This window comes from Myodes glareolus, chromosome 1 (assembly GCF_982192425.1).
Source record: "Myodes glareolus chromosome 1, mMyoGla1.1, whole genome shotgun sequence".
In the NCBI taxonomy this organism is placed as follows: Eukaryota; Metazoa; Chordata; class Mammalia; order Rodentia; family Cricetidae; genus Myodes; species Myodes glareolus.
Window position 1 is genome coordinate 107,463,322 of NC_142026.1, and position 18,360 is coordinate 107,481,681.

The 18,360-nt window shown below is 37.9% G+C and overlaps 1 long non-coding RNA gene across 1 annotated transcript in view; it reads left to right on the forward strand.

Moving 5' to 3' along the window:
• The window catches only part of LOC146895854 (uncharacterized), a 39,993-nt gene extending 22,189 nt beyond the window's left edge, over window positions 1-17,804 (forward strand). The window contains exons 3-4 of the long non-coding RNA XR_015736417.1: window positions 3,348-3,480; window positions 16,254-17,804. This is a non-coding gene — a long non-coding RNA (uncharacterized LOC146895854). The remainder of the gene's footprint in view (window positions 1-3,347; window positions 3,481-16,253) is intronic.
• Window positions 17,805-18,360: the final 556 nt, after the last annotated feature.

Below are 18,360 nucleotides of genomic sequence, written 5' to 3' on the forward strand. Positions count from 1 at the left end.
AGCGTCTTAGGGTTTTTACTGCTGTGAAGAGACACCATGACCATGGTAACACTTAGAAGGAAAACATTTAATTGAGGTGGCTCACTTATAGTTTCAAAATTCAGTCCATTATCATCATGGCAGGGAGCATGGTAGTGCGCAAGAAGATGTGGTGCAGGGGAAGCTGAGAGTTTTAAATCTTGCAAACAACAGGAAATGCATGCAAGTCACACTACGGGAAACTTGAGGAAAAGTCCACCCCCACAGTGACACACTTCCTCCAAGAAGGCCATCCCTTCTAATAGAGCCACTCCACTTGGGAGCAATTTTCTTTCAAACTACCACATAGAGCAAAGACTTCCTGTGCTCATTTTACTTTCTTCTTTCTACACAGTCCAGGGTTCTATCTATCTCAGCAAATGGTCCCCCCCCCCAGTGGCTGGGTCTTCCCACATTGTTTAACTGAGTCCAGATAATTTTCCACAGGCATGCTCTGGGCCCCATCTCCCAGATCATTCTAGAATGCATCAAGTTGACAGTTTATATTAACCATCCCAACCAGGTTGTCCTTGAACTTCTGGGCTCAAGTAATTCTCCTGCCTCTGTCTCCCGAGTAAGGACTACATGTGCATGCCATATGCCCATCTTTCTCTGGTCCTTGTAACTGTTGACCCCTTCAGAGTGAGTGCTGATAGTGCCTTTATTCTTAAGAGCCTTATGCTGTGCTACTGCCTACATATTAGTAAAAATCCTTGGTTAATTTTAAATTAACTCCAGGATCCTTGTATTAGCATGAGGCCTGTGAAACATTTGTGCAGTAGCAGCTTTGAAAATCAGTTTCTGTGGCAAACTTTCTATATCTTTTCAGGACACATGAGAATGTACTGAATACCTTTCAGCTTTATATAGGGGCATTTGTTTTTAAATATGGTTCATTATATTACTTTTTTTCCTCAATGCATTACAAAATACACAACAAGATGCTGTAGAAGAAATGAAGGATTTGTTTTGGCTTACAGGTTGAGAGAATGTGCATTATCATGGTAGGGAAGATGGGAGTGAGGTTGTCTGGCCAACTACATTTGCTTTCAGGGAACAGAGACTCAATAGGAAGTAGGACTGACCTCTAAAGCCCCAAGGCTTGTCTCTAGTGCCCTGTTTGCTAAACCTTTCCAAATAGCAGAGTCACCACCAGTGGTTTGGGGGACATTTCTCATTAAAACCACTACACATTTTAGATGGCCCACATTTCTACAGAGATGGTCTGACAATGTATAGATTTCAACTTGGGCTATATTTGATTTCGGAGCAAATTTAAGAACATTGGAAAAGTGAAGTGCTCAAAAACAAGCTGCATTTTGTTTTGACAGATGGATTACAAAGGAGGGAGGAGGCAGTGAGGCAAGAAAACCCACTAAGATCAACATTCAATACTGAATAATTAATACACTATGCCTCATACTTTCCAGGCAGAAATAAACCAAGTCAGTACTTTAAAGTCAAGAGAATAACTTGAAGAAAGAATATATTCAAGAGAATAACTTGAAGAAAGAGAAGCAAAATTGGAAGGTGAATTACACTAGAGTAATTGACAGTGGTGGAGAGTGCACCGGTCAGTACACCGTCGAGTAAAGCTGAGTAACAGGAGGTGGAGAGAATATCCAAAACATGGTTCACTGTCTGCCCCTCTCATACCTTTATAGTTTCCAATTGCATCTTTTTCTGAATTGCAAAGTTAAAATTTATACAGGGTGTACACTAGCATGGAGTGGTGTGACAGAAACTCTTTAGGTAAACTGAGACTCAGTTAATAGGGAAGGTATCAACTCCCAGTATCAACTAACTAGAGAAAAGGTCATCTGAGGAAGTACTGGCTGAAATCAGACCCTAAACAGAATGAAACAAGAACCACATTGGTTTTCAATCTCTGTATATAATACAGAGAGAGGCAAGTCAGCAACCAAAACTGACTTTTGGAGAGGGGCGGGAAACTCATCGCTGGTTTAGGGTACCACTTAAATTTGACATTTGATCTCTTTGTGCTCCAAAGTCCTGTGTGTCCAAATTATTTACATGAATAATGTGTTTGAGCTATTAAGTTCTGCATGTATTAACACCTTTTATTGACAGAGTTGGTTAGATTTATTTAGCCCTCTCTTTCTCTCTCTCTCTTTTTCCTTCTTCCTATTTTGAGACCAGAGTTTTCTATGTAGCCCAGGTAAATTTTGAACTCCTGTCTCAGCATGCTGAATGCTTGGATTATAGGCATGTACCATCTTGATTTAGTGGTCTGTATTTGGATATGGTATATTTGTCCATTCATATTTCAGCTGATAGACATTAGGGCTTGTCCTATTTTTGCTTATTAACAAACTATAAACAAGTATTTATCTGCAGTGCTTATTTGTGCATTAGTATTTGTGTAAATTACTCAAGAGTTACTCAGTATGAACATGTATGGCAATGACACATGGAATGTGCACCACATGCATTTCTTATGTCCAGTGACGTCAGAAGAGGGTGTTAGACACCCTGGAACTGGAGTTCTAGGTGGTGATAGGATGCCTGGTGTAGGCACTAGGAACTGAAGTAGGTCTTGTGCAAGAGCACCAAGTACTTTTAATCCCTGAGCCATCTCTCTAGTTATATCACAACCTCTAAAAATGGTCTTATTAGTCTTGATTCTGCCCCTGGAGTGGAAAGCATATGCTAATACTGCCACAGGAAATTTTTCTCCTTTTCACCCACAAAATTAGCTAAATAAAAATGTATCCAAGCAAGACAAATCATTGCTAAAATTGAGTATACTCATTTAGTTTTGTTAATTATTTGCTACCATGGCACATATCATTTTATATATCATGATTCTTTTAAAGACCTGGACTGGCTGAGGTTGGGACTGGTCATTACATCCACTGCTTAAATGGGAATATTTTCCCATAGATATTAAATTAGTATCTAGGGTCGTCTTTAAGAATGACATATATTTAGGTATATGTATAGTGTTTTTAAAAAGATATATGTACATATATATATATACATGTAGACATGTGCATATCTTTGTATTGTCATTATATAGGTGTTTCAGATATTTATATCATAGATATTATGGAACACATATATTATTGTGTTATTGTAAGAGGCTATTTTTCCTTGATTCTGTTAAAGTTTCTTGCAAGTTTGTGACTGATAGGCTTTGCAACAGTTTCAACACACACTATCTGCAGGAAATCTTTCTCTTCCTTCTTGACTCTATCTTCCCGTTGGGAAATGTTGGTTGGACTGAGGGTGAGTGATGAGCATGGAACAACCACACCCTTTCTGCCTTCTTGAATGTTATAAGTTACTTGTAAGTTCTATGTTTCCAGCACACCAAGTGAGACCAGAACTGCTGCCAGCTGGCTGTGTGAGGTGGCCTGTTACCGAACTCTCAAGCTTTTCTGCAGTGAAGGTGTCTTAAAGTCTAGAAGATGAGAGTGTTTCAGGAAGTCCATCGGTCAGGTATGTCCTCTAATTTAGTGCTGTTAGCAACAATGCTAATATTCTGATATTTTTGATACCTGCTTCTGGTTCCAACTTAAAGGGAGAGAGAGAGAGAGAGAGAGAGAGAGAGAGAGAGAGAGAGAGAGAAGGTTTAATTTAATGCCTCTTTATCTCCTCCCACATTCAGTGATGCAGAAAGTTTATATATTTTTAGCATGCACAGTTGTAGCCAATGGGGACCCAGAACAGTTCTGTTTATTTGCATTTTAATTCGACTGCAGAATTTCTTGGTTTTAGGCCCTTTGGTCCAAGGCTAATTTAAATCACTTTCAAAAGACTAGTATTCCTTTCTTTTCATGCTTTATAAGCCCAAATAATAAAAGATGCCAACCATTCATTTTAAAGTCCATTTTCCCTAGGTGTGATTTTTCTTTTTTTTCCTTTTTAGCTTCATGAAGGGTTAAGGGAAAGAGTGCTGAAGGCTGGTGATGCAGTGATTATAGATGTTGGTTTTAAATCCTAACTCTTGTAAATTAGCTGTGTGAACATGTTAAAAAAAAATCACCCGGTCTCTGCGAAGCTCTGTTTGCTCGAGTGTAAAATGAGAGTAACCATACAGTGAAACCGTTTCCTGTGAGCTTGGTATGTCTTTCACTGCCATCAAGCGCAGGTGCTACCCAAGGCAGCTTGGCAATGAGAGAGCAGAATCTTACGTCCAATAGCTAAGACTGTGGTAAAGCACGGAGACTGTTAGCAGTCCCTAGTCAAAGGAACTAGGAGGTTCAGGAGCTGCTCACCTGAGATTCCACAACACTCCCTCCTGTCCCACCTATCCAGGGCTTGGAGTGCACGAGTGTGTAGGAGATGGATAATTTATTAGGGGTTGTACTCTTCCGTGGGTCAGGTTTCCCTCAGTCACCCATGCTGGGGGTGGACTGTTACTTCCATGCAGCTGCTTTGATTTGCCTGTTCTTTTCTGTGAACTTGTTGGCTCGCTGAGCTTGATTAGGATGGAATCTGTTCTTTGCTCTACTGATGCTGTATCGGGGTACAAAGGTATTTTTTACATTACCCTGGTATATTAATTAGGGTTCTCTTATGAACAGAATTAATAGAATTAAGATAGATAGATAGATAGATTAATTAGGATTCTCTTATGAACAGAATTGATAGAATTAAGATAGATAGATGATATATACACAATACAGACATATATGCAATATATATATTATATACACACATAGATAAGAAAGGATTTATTAGACTGACTTACAGGCTGGAGTCCAGTTGTGGAACAGTGGCTGTCTATCAATAGAAAGTCCAAGAATCCAGTAGCTGTTCAGTTCACCAAGTTGCATGTCTCTGTGGGTCTTCAGTATATGTTGAAATCCTAAAGAAATAGGCTTTGATGCAGGTGAAGGAATGAATTTGACAGCAAGTGCAAGGGCCAGCAGGACAAGAGAGCAAGCTTTCTTCTTTGATGTCCTTTACATAGGGTTCCAGAAAATGTGGCCCAGATTTAAGGGGAATCTTGTCATCTCTAAAGTTTTGGTTTGGTCTTCCCACTTCAAATGATTAAGAAAAATGCCTCCCAGGTGTACCCAGCCACTTGGGTTTTAGTTACTTACAGATATAGTTGAGTTGTCAGGTGAGAACATCTAACACACCAGGGAAAACCACACAACAGTGTACTTTATAGATTGAAGGGGATATAGCTTTCATGGTGGATGCCATATCTTCCATATAAACCTAAAACAATGTAGGTCTTCCAGGCTTACCTGCTAGAAAAATAAGCTAAGAATTAGGTGGAAATGCTGAGAATTGATTTGTGCCAGTATTTCCATTAATACCACTCCATTGGTGGAAGCTGTAAAGAAAGTTAAGGAGACCCCTTTCCTGAAATAAGAGCCATGAGGACCAGGGTCTGTTGGAAGAGCATCGCTTATTGGTTCTTGGTCACCCAGCTAGCTTAGACCCAACATAATCACATAGAAACTGTATTAATTAAATCACTGTTTGGCCCATTAACTCTAGCTTTTTTATTGACTAACATTTACATAGTAATTTAACCCATCTCTATTAATCTGTGTATTGCCACATGACAGTGGCTTACTGGGTAATGTTCCCAGCATCTGTCTCAGGCAGAGGATCAATGGCACCTCTCTGACTCTACCCTTTCTCCCAGCATACAAACTAGCTTTTCCTGCCTAGATCTGTTCTGCCCTTGCCATAGGCTCAAAGCAGTTCTTTATTCATTAACCAATAAAAGCAACACATAGACAGATGGACCTCCCACACCAAGGGTCTATATCCTGGAATCAGGTATGAGAACCACAATCCACAAATAATTTTTTTTTTTAAAAAATCAAGTGTCAAGAACAGAATTCTTAGGGGGAGAAACAACCAGAAAATGGTAGTTGTATAAGATGAATATCTCTGAATAAAAGGAAAGAGAAAATATAGAAAGGAAATAAACTAAAGAAATGCAGCAGTGATTACAATGATTGATGTGCTTATCAATGGGCTAATCAGACATCCTCTGTGATGTTCTGAATTGGAGCATATATTGTGCATGACCATTATTTACACAGTAGATGTTTCTCTATTTAGTGACAATCACAGGAAAACAACTGGATACACTCTCTTGAACCTACTGATCTCTGTCTTCTCAGACTTTCTAGGGAAAGATTCATCTACGAAGAGATGAGGTACTTTATCCCAGGTGCTAGACTGACAAAAAGAGGTAGATATAAATTGTTTCAGACCTGTGGTTTATGTTCTTCCCTTCCCCCTTTTTTTTTGACACTAGACAAGTTTTTAGAGAAGGAGTTTCAAATGGTAAGCAATACCTCCAACACATACTAAGATCAGGCTTCTGCCTGTCAAGGATACAAGGATTTTTGGCTTTCAGTTATATTTGTTTGTATGTTCAGTTGGTCCCAATAAATTTCATTACAAATGTTTCAAGTTTTTATGCCTGACATACCATTTAGTTTAATAAAAAGAACAAAGAACGCTGATTTCAAAGATGCAAATAAGCTGTTTATTTAACAAATTGCTTTAGTTCACAGTAAACTAAAGTTCCAGGAAGATTTCTTTACTTATATACAACAGTGTATTTTTCATTAGATATTTCTTAGAATCACAAGCTTGATTCTGGAGTATTACAAGGATGCCCTATACATCTCTCAGTTTGTTACGCAGAAGAGGAGACTGATGTAATATTGAAAGTTTAAACATGTTGTTTTAGAACTTAGATTTTTATTTTTACTCTCGTAGCAGGATACCTTTGAGATATGTGTGAAAAACACCGAGTAGATGGCAATATAGAATGTTCTGTCATGAATGAAAATTTGATGAAAATATAATTGCCACAAAGATTTTTGTTGAACATGTAAAACCAATGATTTTTTTTCTTAGCATCGCAAATGGCATCCCCAGCCCCCACGCACACCAGATTTTCTTGGAGACACATGCAGAATAAAATGTAATAAATACTGCACTTGTGTGTTTCCATAGCAGAGTGTTCTCCCCAGAAGGAGTAATGATACCCTTTCGTTGACATCATCCCAGTGACAATATACTTTTGTTTCTGTCATCCGAGTAATGATAACCCTTCAGCCACATCACTGCATAGCGCTTCTTTTATTGTACATAATGCAGAAAAATAAAAAGGCTACATTATTTCTTAAGGAATAAGGCTGTTATTTAAACAGTCTCACAGACATCAGAAACTACAGTTCCTTGCTTATGTGCACTAAAATTTCTATAGATACTTGCATTCTCATTCAAAGTTAATTTTCATATTCTTTCAATTGTCACATTGTACTTAACTATGGGTCTCTAGTATTTCTTATCTCAGAAATATGACTTAAGCCAGTTACAATTACTAATACTACTAAGATTAAGTTCTGAATTTTTTTTCTCTTCAGATAGTTCTCAGGCTAGGTTTCAAAGATTAATTTGTATTAAAATGTACAAGATAAATTGCTTGCAACTAAGGAAACAAGTTTATAGAAGTTGGAGTTGAGCAAATTTAATTTAATTTAATACAGGGCTGACACTAGTCATGGTGACAGGTTAACCATTTTCTCTCAAATGCTTTAATAATGTAAAGAAACCATAGATGCAAAGGGGTCATTGTTATACACTTATAGAAATCCTTTATAAATTCCTATCTTGATACATACAGTGGTGAAGAAATTGTGACATTGAGCTCTCTAAATGGGTTCTCTCCATGTTAAAAACTGTTCTTTTAATTTTAGCTTATAAAATTTGAATAAGCTCATCATAAATTATCATACGATTTGTGGTGGATAGATGATGGATATAGATAGTCAATCTTGCTAGATTTAGTTTAAAAGAGTGTGCCATATTTTGAATTCAAAATAAAGAACTATTTGTTTGAAGTATTCAGGTGGTTTTGTTGTACTTATGTGAATCTCAGGTAGCAGGCCTAGAGGAATTTTATAGCAAGTGATTTCAGTATTTGATAATGTTTTAAGTGCTTACTAAGTGTGTCTATGTGGTCTTATTCCATGCCCAAGTGCTGTGGGACAATGATTTTGTACCTTGTAAAGATTTGTCAGTTGTATTGCTTTAATAAAACACTAATTGGTCAGTAGCCAGGCAGGAAGTATAGGCGGGGCAACCAGACAGGAAGCATGGGTGGGGTAACAAGGACAGGACAATTTTGGGAAGAGGAAAGGCTCAGTCGTCAGCCATCACCCAGATGCAGAGGAAGAAAGATGAGAATGCATTGCTGATAAAAGGTACCAAGCCACGTGGCTGACACAGAGAAGAATTATGGGTTAACATAGGATATAAGAGTTAATAAGAATCCTGAGCTAATAGACCAACCAGTTGATTATTAATGTAGACGTCTGTGTGTTGCTTTGGTACTTAATGGCTGTGGGACCAGGAGGGACAGAAACATCAGCCAACCCCCAAGGAAGAGTTTTAGGCTGGTTTGAATACAAGCTTACAAATGGAGGTCAGCATGCCACTACCATTACTAGATATCTGTTACTAAGTTACAACCTTCCCTGTTAGGTATTGGATTGTGTTGGAAAAAGTAAAGTTGAACTTGAGGTAACATTTTCTTTTCAGTATATGTATTTATTGAGCAGAACAAGAAAACTTCAAGATGGAGTTTTAGTTATTCTCAAGTAATGTTTAGGTTTACTGGTGGAGACAGAATTCATGATTCAGAGTTCATTGATAGTCAAAGTGTTACAATGACTGTGCTCCTAGTTGGAATGACTTAGCATGTTTGTTTCCCTTCTGTCAGCATTAAATCTAAATGTACTCTAAATTAAAAGTATTCTACTTTTATTCTTTACTACCAACCTTACTGAGATATAAATTCCAAACCATCTGATTCATCCATTCAAAGTATACAGTTTGTCATTTTAATAAATCCAGTTATGGAACTATTGCCACAATCAATTTTAGAATGTTTTCACTCCTCAGAACAAATTCTATGCTCACTAGCAGCCACTCTTCATAGTCCTTCAACCATAGCCACCAACCTCCTGGCCTTTTTGGGATACTTTCCTTGGAATCAGACAGAGTGGGCTTCTTGTATCTCACTTCTTTCAGTGAACATAATGGTTTCATGGCTCAAGTGAGTGGCATCATGCACCTGGATAGTATGATTTTTTTATTGGCAAATGATACCCAGTTGTCTGCGAGGTAGAAGCAGGAAGATCAGAATTTCAAGGCCAACCTCAGGTATATAGGAAAGTTCAGGTACACTGAAATGCACAAGACTCGCTCTCTCTCTCTCTCTCTCTCTCTCAAAAAAAATGCATTGCATGGATATAAGATTTCATTGAGCTGCTTCTTAGCTAAGAGAGTTTGAATTATTTCTTATCATTGTAAATATTAATGACACTACCGAAAACACTCATTTACATGTTTCTGGGTTGATAAATGTTTTCACACCTCCTGGAGATATACATTTTAATGTTACCTAGAATACAATTAACAAAATAATGGGGTAATTTACTGGACATTGCTGGGAGGTAAGTAGACTTCCTACTTGTGCCATTAGCAGAGCCCTTCTTCTGGAAAGATGGTATGAATGAGCATATTAACTTCATGGACATATATTTAATTTTTTAATTTTATTAGAATATATCAAACGGGATCAGTGTGCTATATTAACACCTTTATACAATATGCACGGAACAAACAAACCTCCATTTTTCCATTCTTTCTTTTCCAACCACATGCAATTGCTAGTCTAAAACCAGATCAACTTAAAAAAAAATCAACATGTGATAGTATCACGTGCTATTTGAATTCCTTATTTCTCTCAGCTAATTATCTCCCAGTTTCACCCATTTTGCTACAACTTGCCAGATATCTTTATTCTTTCTTGCTTAATTGTGGAGATATTTTGCTTGTACTCTAACAAGTAAAGCTTATCTGGAAATCAGAGTGTGGAGCTAACCTCTAGTTAATTATAGAGATCAGGCAGTGGTGGCATGCACATTTAATCCCAGCATCTGGGAGGAGGGAACAGGAAAAGGTATGACTGGGTGGAGAGAGGAAGTGCTAAGGCAGGGCGAAGAAGGAACTTTGTCCCTTTTTGACTGACAAGTTGGTGAGGTAAGAGGTGGCTGTGGCTTGTTTTTTTGTCTCTCTGATCTTTCAGCATTTACCCCGATATCTGATTCTGGGTTTTTATTATTAAGACTAATTAGAATTCACACTACACTGAATAATATTTTCTTATGTACACAAACTACATTTTTCTTTTTCCAGTAATTAATCTGTGGACACACAGTATAGGTATTGAGCAGTGCGAAACATAGGTATCTCTTTCATGCATCGATTTCATTTTTTTTGGATATATCAAAAATGGGATGAGTGGATCATAGGATAAACTTCATTTAATTTTTTAAAGGAACTACTGTGCAGTTTGTTATAACATTTATACTCGTGTGTTTACCAACAGTATATGAGTTATTTTTTAAAAATTTAAAATTTACTACTACTGTGGATGTGTGTGTGTGTGTGTGTGTGTGTGTGCATGTGTATGTTCAGGTACACACATGTGTGCAGATGTGTTTGCATGTGTGGGTGCACATTTGTGTGGAAGGTGTCGTCTGCAATCACTCTCCACACTGTCTTTTAGACAAGGTCTCTCACTGAATTTTGAGCTCATGAACCAATAAACCCCAGGAATCCTCCTGAATCCATTTCCTGATGCTGGGACGGCAGCTTTCTGCCATTGTGCCTTGATTTATATGTAGGTATTTGGGTTCTGAACTCAAATTTTTGTGCTTTATGACTATAAAATAATACCTTACTTATTGGGCCCTCTCTCTAGCTCTTCCTCATGTATTTTTTCGAAGAGTATATTGCCATAAAAATAAAAATGAAATGAACTAAAATCTTGAAAACACTTGAATTCATCAAAAATTTGGATATATTGTAAGTTTGGCTACAAATGAAAATCAACATATGAAGTATTTTCCAAGGCCCTGGAGGGATGACTCAGACAAAGAAAGCACATGTTGCTATTTCAGAGGACCCAGGTTTGAATTCCAACACCTAAACTACTGTTCACAACTATCTAAAACTCAAGTTCCATAGACCCAAGCTTGAATGTGGAGCATGCATGTTGGCAAAACTCTCACACATAAAATATAATGAATAAATCTTTAAAACTTAAAGCTTTATTCACATTTTAAAATCTCCTAGAAGAGGGCTGGAGTGAGACCTCAGTGGCTAAGATTGCTTGCTATTCTTGCCAAGGTCCTTGTTTGATTGTCAACACCCACAGGGCAGCTCACAACTGTAAATCTAATTTCAGGGCATCATCCTCTTCTGGACTCTGGAAATATTCAGATAGACAAAATAAAATAATTTTTTGCAAAGAACTCTTGGAAACTATCTTAGTTTGGTTTTCTCTGCTATGAAGAGACACGATGACTGCAGCAACTCTCATGAAGGAAAACATTTGATCGGGGCTCACTTATAGTTCAGAGGTCTAGTCTATTATTGACATGGTGGGAAGCATGGACGTGCACAGGCAGACATGGTGCTGAGAGTTCTACATCTGGATTGGCAGGCTGCAGGAAGCGAGTGAAACTGGGCCTGGATTGAACTTCTGAACCACCAAAACCCACCCCCACTTTCTCCAACAAGGTTATACCTCCTAATAGTACCACTTCCTATATACTTTTGGGGGCCATTTTCATTCAAACCAGTACATTCAAAGAAAGACAAATAATCTGGTAATAAAAACATTTTTAGGGAGATAAAATTCAACACAAATGAAATCTGAACTGTCAGTCCATTCCTAGAAACATTGTTGAGTGCATGCTGTGATTCAAAACATGGGCACACAAACTTTGGAGTCTTGTTTGAGTGACAGTTCAGTTTATCAGCTGTCAGCATCAGCGCCCCTGCTTCTCATCTTGTTTTTGTTTTATCACAAAGAACAAATTGGAATTCTGCCAATTAGCCAAATCCCATGGCAGGATAGTAAGAGTTAATAGGCATTAACATGAATGTAAAAAAAAAGTACATGTTAGATATGAAGGAAGAACATTCTATACACAGAAATAAAAAATAAAAGAAAACGAAAGAGCAAAATATACAGAAATCAAAACTCAAAGTAGAAGATAAGATTTTTTTCTTTACAAATATGCTTTCCTTTAGCGTCAGTGCTTGTTGTTTCATTTATTTTTTGCCAGGTGACAAGGTCTATGAGATTCATGCTGGCCTTGAACTCTTGAACCCAGGCTCTTGAATATGGGGAGTACAGGCTTGGGGACTGCTTGGCTTTGGATAGCTTCTGTCAGTGGGTGATTTCATCTTGTGATGAGCTAAGCACAGTGTCTTTGCCATTGTTTAGTGCTGTTCCGTGAAGTCACCAACAGTTAGTCTTGAAAACACATGTGCGTGGGGAAATGTAAAACACCATGAAACACTGAGGAAGGCTTGCTATTTAAACTTTAATGCTGCTATGATTAAAAACATACATCAAAGCTCGAGGACCAACTTCAGAATCATGGAGAGGGCTTGCTAATATAAAAATAAGCTTTTCTCATGTATGACACAGATTTAATTCATTATTATTTTTTAAAATAAAAAATGGTAGGCAGTGATTCATTTATTTTGGTGGAAAACCACATGTGGTACAGGGTTAACAGCCATGTAAAAGTGTCGTAGCATTTAAGAAGGCCTGGGGGAGTCTAAAGCCTTGACTTTTACATCATTTGCTAATAAGGTAGTTATCTGCAAGCTATTAAATTAGAATATTTGAATTTGCTGAGATTAAAAAGAAATATTGGACTCACAGTTAATATTTTGTGTGGAGAGGTTCTATTACATTCTGCAGTTTTAAAAAAGCCAAATGGAACAGCCTATTTCTTGCTTTAGGAAATTTTGCTCTGCTGTACATGAAATAAATAAATACAAAAATTGAACTAGGCTAATGCTTTAAGCTTATATTTTTGACATTGCTTCAAGCTTCAGAACTACGCTTGCTTTAAACATTTTGGGGGTTAATTTTTTTTTTTTTTGCTCCAAAAATTTACTGTTTTCTACTGTGGGGCACTTGCATTTGAAGGATAATTAATTCCAACAAAAGCAAGGTTTCCCTGTTGGCATTAATGGAAAGATTTGTAGGTGAAAGCAAATGTGAGACTCCTAGTGAATTATGCAGGAATATACAAATATTTTTAAAAAATAAACCTGAGAAAAGGTCATGAACAGAAATCTTTGTACATGGTGTAAATCTTTTAGATTACACATAGTTTAGTGTTGTCTGTAAATGCACGTGAGTTTACATACATATGGGGGTCAGAGGACAACCTCTGGGAATTGAATTTTCTTTCCACTGTTTGGGTTGGCTTCCACAACTTGGGCTGTTCTGTGTGGCAGCAAATGGCTTTATCCACCTCACCCATCTCACCTCACCAGTCCTTGATCATTTACTGTTGTTGGAAATTCAAGGTCTGATTCTTTATTTGTTACTGTCAAAGCCTTTTTTTTTTTTTTAAGTGTACCCAGACTAGGAAGTAAAAGCTCTCCACGAGGGCAGACAAGTCTCTTGGCAATCTGTTCACAGCACTTTTCTTTGGTTTTCTTCATTTGCTTGGCCAAAGGTCTAGCATATACTGCAGCCTCCTCCTTGTTTTTCTTAGTACGTTGTTTCTCCAGACGTCATCTTTTTTAGAGAGATTGAAATCTTTTCAGATTCTGATGGCTCTTTTGGGCTCCACCTGACAAAGCCTGGTAGTATCTGCCAATCCTGAGGTAGTGCTCTCTCTCTCTCTCTCTCTCTCTCTCTCTCTCTCTCTCTCTCTCTCTTTCTCTGCTCTCTCTCTCTCTCTCTCTCTCTCTCTCTCTCTCTCTCTCTCTCTCTCTCTTTCTTTCTCTCTCTCCAGCAAATGAGTTGAGAACACTCAAATTGACATCCCCATTGCTTATGCCAATAGACTTGTACTTCTTCTCTATTTCCCTTGGTCTTTAACAAAGATGCCTTTATTTAACAGTAGGTGCATCCTGGTGCAGGTCAGGATGTCTTGCTTCATGAAAAAAACTGGGCATTTTAGTTCCTATCACTGATTGGAACCACATCAGTTGTCTACTCTCCACACAGAGAATCACAACTAATATACTGGCCGTGAGCTTTTTATAGAATGCATAAAGCTTGCGTTCATCATCTGCTCAATGTGATTTCGACAGGCAGTGACTGGTAGGAGATATTCAGCTTCATCTTGACACAGTCAACTGGCCAGGAGGCACCATGACAAAGAACAGGATTAACTTTTAATACCTGGTTTTCCTTTTACTTCTCCATTCTCTTCTTTCTTGTCCCTTTGCTTTTTTTAAAAAAAATATTTTTTTCCTACCAAAGCTATTTTTATGCAGAGACAAGACATGGTCCACTCTAAGGAGACTTTAAGAATTTTAAGACCTGTCTATTCACTACTGCATATCAAGACAATGTGATGTGCATGTAATGTTTATATTTATATGAAATTCAAGGGAAGTTTTTGTTCTAAGAACACCATAACTATAAATTTAAATCCATTGCTTTTTCTTTTTTTCTAGTATGTTATATAACTTGTCATAGTTCAGGAAATAAATTGGGGTAAGTAACAAAGAATCCCCGCAATCACATTCTTCCCATAAAATTTAATGCCTACATTGACTTAAGTTAACAGAAATATAATCACAAGTGTATCCTCCTTACATAGTTTTCTCAAGTTTTTAGTAAAAGAGCTAAATGTGAAAAATATCAAAACCAATTTCTTTTACTGAGAAGTTACTTGACAATCTGCTTCACTTGGGACAGGCATAGTCAACTTAAGAATGGGACTTAAAATTTCATTGATATGAGAACTATGAGATTTTAGAAATGTTTTCCCATTGTAAAAAATTAATAGAATGAAACTTGGCCCAGGAATGAGGCCCCCGCCCACTCCAACTGCCTTGTGAATATCATAATGAAGCTGAAATATAGAAATCAAGAAGTTAATTTCAATGTGTTGTTTCCAGGCATGAGAAAAAAAAATCCAAGAAACTCAAGTTTGCCCTACTATCTGGTCAGTTTCATATGGGTCTGTGCAATGTCAAAGAGGAGAGCAAATATTTGTTGAGACCTGGCTGGACACAGCACCATGTTTGTATTCACTGAGCCTCTTCCAGACTCCTTCCTTCCATTTTTACTGTCTCTTACTGGCTCATTATTGAATCTCAGGAGAAGCAACCTCCAATGTCTGAATTCTTTCTTCTTATCTGCCTGATTCTGTGGTCCTTTCCTTTTCAAGCTTCATCCTTATTTCTCATCAAATGATTATTAGGTGTGTTTGAAAAAAAAGGGGGGCACCTAGGTTGTTTCCAGGTTCTGGCTATTACAAATAGTACTGCTATGAACATAGTTGAACAAATGCTTTTGTAGTATGATAGGGCCTCTCTTGGGTATATTCCCAAGAGTGGAATTGCTGGGTCCTGAGGGAGGTTGACTCCCAGTTTCCTGAGAAACCGCCACACTGATTTCCACAGTGGCTGCACAAGTTTGCATTCCCACCAACAATGGATGAGTGTTCCCCTCACTCCACATCCTCTCCAGCATAAGCTATCATTGGTGTTTTTGAGTTTAGCTATTCTGACAGGTGTAAGATGGTATCTCAAAGTGGTTTTGATTTGCATTTCCCTGATCGCTAAGGAGGTTGAGCATGACCTTAAGTGCCTTTTGGCCATTCGAAGTTCATCTGTTGTGAATTCTCTGTTCAGTTCAGTACCCCATTTTTTAATTGGGTTAATTAGAGTTTTAGTGTCTAGTTTCTTGAGTTCTTTGTATATTTTGGAGATCAGACCTTTGTCGGATGAGGGGTTGGTGAAGATCTTCTCCCAGTCAGAAGGTAACCTTTTTGTCTTACTGACAGTGTCCCTCCTGGATATTGGAAGTAGACAAGATTGCCAGGCAAACTTGGGTGCACGGGGGGTGGGGGGGTGGAAGTAAGGGGAGATGCTTAGAGAGAAGAGAGAGGGGGAGGATTGGGGATGGCTTGGGGGAATGGGATGGGGGGGAGGGAGGAAGGATGGATATGGGAGCAGGGAAGTATATATCTCAACTAATTTTAGGGTTTGCAAGAGCCATTGCAAAGAGCCATTTTAGGGTTTGAAAGAGACTTGATTCTGGAGGGGTTCCCAGGCCCAAGGAGAGGTTCCCAGATTGTTCCCTGGGCAGCAGAGGAGAGGGTGCCTGAATTGGCCTTGGCCCATAACCATACTGATGAATATTTTGCATATCACCATAGAACCTTCATCTGGCGATGGATGGAGATAGAGACAGAGATCCATATTGGAACACTGGACTTAACTCCCTAGGTCCAAATGAGAAGCAGATGGAGGGAGAACGTGAGCAAGGAAGGCAGGATCAGAGGGAACCTTCATCCGACGATGGATGGAGAAAGAGACGGAGACCCACATTGGAGCACTGGACTGAGCCCCCAAGGTCCAAATGACTAGCAGAAGGAGGGAGAACATGAAAAAGGAAATCAAGACTGCGAGGGGTGCTTTCACCCTCTGATACAAGGGGACTGATCTAATGAGAGCTCACCAAGGCCAGCTGGACTGGGACTGAAAGAGCATGTGGCTGACATGGGGGCTGACTGAGAAGTCATTGAAGATGGCACTGGGTCTTGTTTTGTCTGCAAGTACTGGCTTTTTGGGATCCTAGTCTGTTTGGATGCTCACCTTCCTAGACCTGGAGAGAGGGGGGAGGAAAAAAAAAGGAAAAGAAAAAAAAGGGGGGTGCTTTTCCTGTTTCTTTCACTGTAAAGCCGAAGTTTCTCTTTTTCAAGTTAGGAGAGTTAACCCTACTGGAAAGCCAGCCCATCTTTTTGAACCTGACCTGGATTTTCCTGATTCTTATCCCTAAGATAACATTTTTTTATAAATACTCTTTCCCAGACTTTCATGTATCTTTGTTCTTGTCCCTCTTCATAGATTTTCTCTTCCTTCATTCTCTTTACTGATAAGTATTGCCAATGTCATTTCTCTTTTCTGTTCATCTACTTTTAAATACATTTAATTGCTTCCCTATCAAGATTACCTTCTTGGGAACAATATTCTTTCAGTTCTAATAGATATTTATTCACTCAATCTACTAGTTTTCTTTCTCCCTAAAATTGCTTTTCCCTTGGCCTCTGGATCAACAGAATGTTATATTGTTGCTTAATACTATTTTTTTTCTCTTATATACTCAAATTTTTCAAATATCCTTTTCCACTATGCTGTTATTTTCTTTGCTAAACACTGGCCCAATAGCTCTTATGGTGGTCAGAATTGTAACTCTCATTTCCTTTGAAAAAAAGAATCACAAAAATAACTGTTTCCAAATTTCTGTGCCTGAACATCTATATTTATTCATCAGCATGAATCCATAAGGCACAGAATTATTTCTGGAATCTCCAGGTCATAGATCCAGTTTCCAAGGATCTAGCTGTTCTCTCAAGTAAGCTAGATATTTGAATACTCAGGAATTCAGTATAATGTAGTCACAGATCAAGGATTACATTTATGAACATTGCTCTCTCCCATCCATTTTCCTATCTCATTTTCTATTGGAATTAATAATTTTGTTACGTATGTTCATTCCAAAATTTAAAATCAAGTTTAATTCTATAATGTAGAGGGAGCCTAAGGTATTTATGTGTCTCACCATCTCTTTGTGGGACTCGATATTACCTGTCAATTCATTCATTAAAAAATAAATTACACAGCTAAATGTGATTCCACATGTCTGTAATTCCTGGATGAAAGGGTTTGAGGCAGGAGGGCAAAGAGTTCAAGAATAGCCTAGTCAAGAAAGCAAGACCATTTCTTAAAACAAACATTCAAATAAATAGTGTAGATATTTAAACTTTAATGCTTTCAATCAATGAACATGGGATATCTTTTCACTTATTTGTGTTTCGTTCAGTACAGGGTTTTTCATATCTGATTAAATTCAGTAATAATCACTTTCCTTTCTGTAGCTATTATACATTGAATTGTTCACGTGCTTTATTTTTGCATAATGTATTGATAGAGAAAAATGTAGTTTTATTTTTATGTTCTAATTCTGTAGTGTCAAATTTAATCTATTAATTTACTAGTTTCAGTAGTTTTTTGGTGGAATCTGTAAAATTTTAGAAAAATCATCTGTCATCAGCTAAAAGGACACATTCCTCTTGAAGCTCGCTTTTCTTAAGTAGGAAACAATCTACATCAAGATCCAGCAATATCACTTTTGGGAATATACCCAAAGCACACTCAATCCTACCAAAAGGACATGTGCTCAACTATGTTCATAGCAGCATTGTTTGTCATAGCCTAAACCTAGAAACAACATAAATGCCCCTTGACTGAAGAATGGATAAG